This window comes from Pantherophis guttatus, chromosome 6 (genome assembly GCF_059756535.1).
Source record: "Pantherophis guttatus breed Tessera chromosome 6, ASM5975653v1, whole genome shotgun sequence".
NCBI lineage: Eukaryota > Metazoa > Chordata > Lepidosauria > Squamata > Colubridae > Pantherophis > Pantherophis guttatus.
In genome coordinates, this window is record NC_142068.1 from 63,132,501 (window position 1) to 63,140,260 (window position 7,760).

The 7,760-nt window shown below is 39.6% G+C and overlaps 1 long non-coding RNA gene across 1 annotated transcript in view; it reads left to right on the plus strand.

Moving 5' to 3' along the window:
• The window catches only part of LOC148113137 (uncharacterized), a 34,313-nt gene extending 29,058 nt beyond the window's left edge, over positions 1–5,255 (plus strand). The window contains exons 2-3 of the long non-coding RNA XR_015728520.1: positions 2,214–2,369; positions 2,452–5,255. This is a non-coding gene — a long non-coding RNA (uncharacterized LOC148113137). The remainder of the gene's footprint in view (positions 1–2,213; positions 2,370–2,451) is intronic.
• The last annotated feature ends 2,505 nt before the right edge of the window (positions 5,256–7,760 follow it).

Sequence of the window (7,760 nt, forward strand, 5' to 3'; positions counted from 1 at the left end):
ACGGAGAGAGGGAGCGATACTCTTTGATATTATATTTGATATTATAGCTATGGTGTACCTGAATACATTAGGTTCTGCTTTAATTTTGCAGTCAAATCAGGGGTTCCTAACCCCTGGGCTATGGCCAACTACCAGATTGTGGCCTATCCAGAATTGGGCTGCGTGAATGCCTGGCTAGAGCGTGCGCACACCTCAACCTATACGAGCAGCAGGCCAGCCTGTCACTTGCGTAAGTTGATCTACAGGCATGTGCACCATCCCACCACTCACAAAAGATCTGTGTGCGTGCGTGCACCGGCCCACCACTCACGCGGCCTTGTTCACCACAAAGGTTGGGGACTGATGGTCTAGATGACTCCAAGTGCTAGCCAATTGCAGTAAATAAGTTTTAATCGATAGGGATTAAACATGATCTAATTTTTATTAAAGAAACCTTAAAGAAACCTTTAATAAAACATCAATTACAAAGATACATAATAAGGTGATCAACTTTTTTACAATGAAAAGGAGGACACAAATAAATTGAAGAAAAAAAATATCATAAATAAAAGAAACATTTTATTCATTGCAACAAGGAGTCTAATGTGTGCGTGTATGCCATGTTATGTTTCAGTAAGAAGTAAACAAAGCCACTTGCGTGCGGCGCACACTCTCAAAACAATTCTCCTGTGCGGAGTGCATGTGTCTCATAATTGCATCTCACCGCACTGTACCAAGCCTTGACGAATTGTCATGTCAAATACAAATATATCACATTACATGCAACGGATCAGATCGGAATCGATCAACTACGAAGATTTACAGATTAGTCTTCAAATATCGAAAAGGAGGACATATAGGAGGACACTTTTCGAGAGAGTGTCTCGAAAAGCGACACTCTCTCTTAGGGAGGACAGTCCTACAAAAGAAGGACTGTCATCCATAAAGGAGGATGATTGGTCACCTTATACATAAAGATGTCAGCACATATGACATAGACAAGTGACTGAAGCTGACTCTGCCCTCAGCACAGTTTTTCTTATTATGCCACCCTACTGGATTCACCTAGTTGGGAGTCAGGTACTGAGAACCTTGGTCATCTCACCTCTGTTTCCATCGTCCTCCTTTTAATCAGGGAATTTTAAACCTCTATTTTAATTTCCAGAAAGGCTCCAGAACACTGTGAGTAAATTCAAATTATAGCTATCAGCCACCTAGCAATAAGTTTGTTAGTCCCTGCTCACAAAGCAAATTTACCAAAGGTTTCCTCAAATTTTGAATGGGTTGTGATTGGCCTGGATAGCTACTAGATAGGATTGCTTGTTTGTTTTTCATCTGTTCTCCAACTGATTCAATGTGGCATAACAGCATTGTTACCTGTGAATTACTCCAATCTTAAAAATGCTTATCTATTTTCCCTTCTCAGCCCCTTTAGCATCCTTAAACACATTATTTTCCTCCAATTTTTAGTATGCATGTATGCACACACACACACACACACACACACACACACACACACACACACACTTCTCTGCCTCCCCCTCCTCTGTCTCCCCCCACCCTTGGGCTATAACATGACAATACAATAACTAGGCAGGGTCATCATTAAATAAAAATCTCAAGCATTTTAGAAACAGCCATTGAAAGCCAAATGTGTTCCTATGACTGAAAATTGAAAAAGGTCCATCCTTATACCTACCAAAATTCAGGGCCAAACAATCTTTGGGCACCTCAGGGGAGGACGATGCTAGCACTTACACAAATGCCAATTTTTCACCCCTTTCAGCAACTCTTCTCTATCTCTCTGCAGGCTTTTGGACAATCCTAAGGTTCTATTAACTGCCAGCTTCTATTATCTGGTAGTTATATTGTCCACACCTCAGGGTAAATTGAGAGTTTCTGATACCTGAAATTATTTGCCAACTATATCTAGCCTGCTTTTAATTTTGCAAGATAACATATTCAGAATGCTGCTTCAAATTAATGAACATTCTCTCTTTTTACTTTCTTTCTCTCCCTACCTTTCTCTTCAGCTCCCTCCTTACCCCCCTCCCCCCCATATGGACAGACAGTATTTAGAATAGCCTGGATCCTGCAAATGTCAAAGAAAATATTTATACAATCAAATGCTCATGTTTCGGCCCGATTATCTTTGATTGAATGCAGGATTTGATTGGCATATTTAACCTCTATATTTTATTCTCATTCTGCCCTTCTTTTTCCCCTGACCTCAGGCCAGCAAAGTAATTTGGAAGTCGAACTTCACCTAAGTGTTAATGATGAAGCTCTGGGAAGTTTTGCCTGTAATGAGGCACCATGCAGGAGGAAGTATCAGTTGGGATTCCTATTGAAGCCATATGTGAGGCCAATGTTGCATGAATTAACATACGGTGGGTCAAGTTAACATATGTACAGTGAAAAATGACTAATGACTTCTCACACTGATGTTATTTTTGGACCTTCTTCCTCCAGTGCAACCTTTTGGAGAGGAACAAGTAAAAGCAGTTATGCCTCAACTGTCCTGGTTCCCTGTGAAGAAAGAGAAAAGTGAAACCATATGCTTCGCAAAGAGGCAAAGGCAAGCCAGAGATGCAGAGGAGAAAGAGAGGGAGAGAGAGAGAGAGAGAGACCAGCATGGGGCCACCGCCGTCCTGTAGCAACCAGCCAAAGGGGATGTCTGCCCAGTAATGTCCCCCTCTTGCCAGACAGCCGAGACAGCAGCACGCCTAGATGACAGATGCTATCTGAGCCATCCCACAGGCTGCATTTACTGCCCTTGGTGCCACTAGATACTGAGATGGCTGCAGGGGCACCAAAATTAGATTGGCAGGATGTGAAAAGAGTCAACTTTTTTGTTTAATGCCATCAATTTGTGATGGAGGAGACAGGTATTAGCTTAGGGACCTCTGTGGTCCCCGCTAGCCATTAGTTTCCTCGCAGCTGCACCAAGTTCCGGATTATGAATCTGCCACGGTTGGTCATTCATCAGTTTCACAGTCCACTCCAGCGCACATTCCAACAACAACAGAAACATCTTGCCACACCGACTTCAGCTCTGCAGAGCTAAAAAACCTCCGTTATCAGCAGAAATAAATTTCATCATGAGAGTATGGGTAGGCGATGAAACCTGATATAAATTATACAGGTTTCAAGCATGCTGATGTTTCACGTTGGGTGCTGGGCTCCACGGTGATGGGGGAACTTCCTTTCTCCCTGCTGTCAAACAGGAAATCTTTAAAAGTTGGCTGGAGAGTTATGGAATTACCTGTGGAAACATATTGCAGAAGGTCAAGCAGGGGGGTCAATTTGTCAGATGGCAATGTCAGAGCCCTCACATCCACTAACTATCATTTGTTTTCTTAGCACTGTTTTCCCCTTCTTTTCCAGGATATGTAGCTGCAGAAGCCTAAAGCCTGTCAATCCTTAAGTTTACACATGTTCATTGTTTAGTTTCCTCCCCCTTCCCCCACCCTAGCTTTAAAAAAAAAATCTGGGTCTGTGTGTAGAACAATTACTAAAAAGGTAAACTTCAGGCACAATATTACATGACTCATGCTGTTTTTGTCACCGGATTAACAAGCAGCACACTTGGAAAATAATAGCCATCCGATGTTCTCTCTGCTTAAGTCGGCAATAAAACAAAAGGAGAAGGGGATGCAGGCAAGAACAACACGAAACAATATAATCTAAAACTACACTCCTATTTCATCTTTGTGAGGAAAAAAAAAACCCGCCCTGATTGCAAGACATATTTTTAAAGACTTCGACATAAGGTTGTTCTCAAATCTGCATCGTATACACATTTATCTGATATAAGACCATGGGAAACATTTTTTAATAGATCTGTATAACTATTTGCAAATCACTCTGTGGTTCTGGTTATGAGAGCAATGTTTTGAGTTGCAGTGTGGTTTTCAGCAGTAAAATTAAAGAAATTTATTTTTTTAAGTGGTTAGCCTAGCTATATTCGGGGACAACCAGAGTCGTTTTACCTCAATATCTTAGGTAAACAAAAATGTGAGGTGTAAAAAAATGAAGGCTGGTTTACAACAAACGCACAAGCAGAAACTCCCCCCCAATTCAGGGAACAGAAGGCTGCATAAAATGCTTCTGCACTTGTAGCTGACTAACACAGGCTGCCTCATAGGAATCTTAATGGAGTAATGCATTCACATCTGTGTGCATTACCTCATCACACAGATGCAGGATATTTCTGCTTCACACATCAGCCTGTGGTGTGCCCTGACTTCTTCCGATTAACATGTGGAAGCCTGTGTTTGCATGCTAACTACTACAGCCGACTAGAGACATCTGCCTATGAATGAGGGCTGTTTTTCCCTGACTATTTTTTTTTCAGCAGTAGGCATTTCTATGACGGCTTCGGTTCTCCTTTGCAGAATCCTTCGTGGCAACTCCCGCTGAAGGGGTCACAAAATGGAAATTTCAGAAGAGAGAGGATTTCTTTGCTTACAGAAGGGAACAAGGGAAGCGCTGGGTGAACTGAGATCCATGTGCCCAGAAACTGACTTCAGCACCATCCCAAGTGATCATGTTAGCCTATCATGTTCATTGATATGGGGCTATTGTGGGATATAATTGTCAATTCTTTTTCTGTTTACAAAGGTTAGATTTAAAGTAGATGAAACGATTTATGGTTTGGGGCAGTCTGAGTCTGACTTTGAAATAGAAGTGTGTACAAATGATGAACATATAGTTGCTAAAAACGTGTCCACTTTCATTGAAATGTGAAACAGAAGTGAAAGAACACATGATAAAGTGGACTAAACATTTTGGTCATAATATACCGATAGAACCAGGGAAAGTATTTGGCTGAAATAATTGAAATGTGCATTATGTTATAAACTTAAAGCATTTTTTTAATATGATATACTGTTGGTATTTGTAAAAAAAACTTGAGAATTCTGGATTCAAATATACACACTGATTCAGATAATTTTAAAGGTTAAGACACAATTGAAACCAGGGGCTTCCTTTTCGGATTGGTAAACAGTTGGGGAAAAAAGTCATAGAACTTTATTTTTGTACATGATAACTGCAGCAAGATTATTGTATGCACAAGGATTTGGCATTACCCACAATGGAGGACAGTTTGGTAAAATGATGGGACTCGCTGAGTTGGCTAAATTGACTTGTTTGATTAGATTTAAAAAATCTACATTGACTACTAACTGGAAACCTATTGACTTTTTCTGTGAAACAGAAAAAAATGAATTTGTGGTTTTCATAATTAAATAAAATAGAATATAGAAAGAAAAGACGTATGTTGTAAACACAGAGTAAGAGTTTAACTTATAACCAAATGAATGACTGCTACATCTTTGGACCTTTTTTCTATTGATTGATTTATTTTTACTTCATTGCACTTTTAACAGAATAACAGAGTTGCAGGTCTTCTAATCCAATGCCCTGCTCAAACATGAAACCCCATATATCTTTTCAGACAAGTGGTTGTCCAATCTCTTCTTACAAACCTCCAGTGACGGAGCTACAACTATTGAAGGCAAGACATTCCACTGATTAATTGGAAACTGTCAGGAAATTTCTTCTTAGTTCTAGGTTGCTTCTCTCCTTGATTAGTTTCCATTCATTGTTTCTTCTTCTGCCTTCAAGTGCTTTGGAGAATAGGCTGACCCCATCTTCTTTGTGGCAGTCCCTTAGATATTGGAACACTGCTATCATAGCCCCTTAGTCCTTCTTTTGTTCTCATTGTCGCCAGCATCGCTCCATCTGTCCACTGTGCTAAATAGCCAGCTTCTGGTACAGCCCATCAAGAGAAACAAGGCTGCCTCCTTGCTAGTAATCAGGCTGACCTTCACTGCTCCTGCCTTTTCTTGTGTTTTCGGATCAGATGCAGAAGGCAATTCCTCTTCCTCATTGCTTACCAGCTGCAGCTGCATGTTTTCCTCACCTGAAGCTTCAGAGTTGTCCTGCTGCAGCTGCAGCTTCAGATGACTGCTTGGAGCCATTGACCAACTCTCCTCCTGACCTGCCTGAAATAATAGCACCATGTCGTGCTTCAGATTTATTTCCAAAAAGGTGTTTTAGCATCCATGAGGATAGCCACTCTCTCCAAGTATGTTTAAAGCAATAGTGGACAGTTTCATCATCCCAGAAAAATATGAAGCAGCCTTAAAGATATATTCATTGGTGCAACATTCATATTTTCATACACTGCCATACATTTCTGATTTTCAGAATCAAATTTAAAAAACTGTGCCCTTTGGAAATGTTTGGTAACCTCTATTTCTTTTCATTTCAAGCTCTTTGTTTACCTTTCTTTAATCATGTGCCTCTCATGATGATGCAACAGTTTTATGTGATGTTACATTTCTTCATTAAATGAGGCAACTCAAGGGAGAGGAGTAATAAAGTCTTAATATATCTAATTTCGGCCTATCACAGCTCATTCTGCTCCTTTTTTCAATATGAAACCAGATGAATAAGTTAGACTCATGGATTTATGACCACAAAGTGTAGCTGATTGTTTTAGAAATTAACTACTACAGTAAGTTTTTTCCATAATGATAATGATGTACTATGTGCATCTACTGGGAATATATAAAAGTAAAGGAGAATTTTGTTGAGTATGGTCTAGAAGAGCAGCTGCTTTTCCTTCCTATTTGATTAGCATATTATTTTACTATTACCCAATTATTAAGTTTAATCATATTTTAGAACATACTGCAAAGTGACATCTTGCCACTTTGGCATTATCAATGCTGTAATAGTTCCATATTGGGAACTCAGTTTTTCTCAAGTTACCCAACTAAAAAGCTTGGTAGGAATAAGAATGGAGAGCTTTTATATCCCCTTTGGTATTGTGCTTTCTAGAGCTGGTTATCTCTTTCAGCCCTAGAGTGAATTAAACATGTTACTGTGCAGCAATCAATCAAATGAAGAATTCATTTATTAATTGTCTTTATACATCAATTGCAAAGAAGGAGCTGGAATTGGTGAAGAGGCACATATAGGATTATTCACTTTCTTGCCACATGTAGTTAAATTGCTGAAAGGACTCTATCTCACTGTCAGTGATTGGGCACTTACCAGGCTACCTGTTCAATATTTCCCAACAAAATGGATACCTATGCTATTCTATCAAAAAAGTGCCTGGCTAGTCAACCCACTGTAGCACAAGCAACACAAGGTATGGAAAAGATATATCAGAAACAAGCAACACAGTACTACAACCATAGATCAATTACTGTAGCACAGAAACCAATGAAAGATCTCCAAACATCTAAAGTAAACCAAAATAATAAGCAAGTCACTACATAGGACAGACAGGCAGAAGATATGCAGAATGCATCCATGCACAGTTAGAACACATGATAAAATCTCACAACACACAGAAAAACTCAACCATAGTTTCAGCTGAGAAACTGGAGCATCTTAGACCAAGCTAAATCCAAAAATTCCAGGAAATTTCTGGAAGCTTGGTATTCAGACAAATCATAGCAATCATTAGACACATAGTGATAAATCGTATTTGCACACCATTTGGAAGCAGTAATAAAAAAGCTAAGGAAGAAACAAAGATCAAAACACATCCCTCCAGCAGCCAATACCCAGATAAACAAAGTTTAATAACAGGCAATCAAGTAGAAAAAAAATATACCCTGAACAAAGAATACTAAGGAGAAAACCACACTTTACCGACACTGGCAGAACATGCTATTACATGCAAACAGAGGGCAAACCCCACTCCTTTCTAACACTGATGTTACCTAGTCAGATAATGAAACAAATCTGCCAGCAAA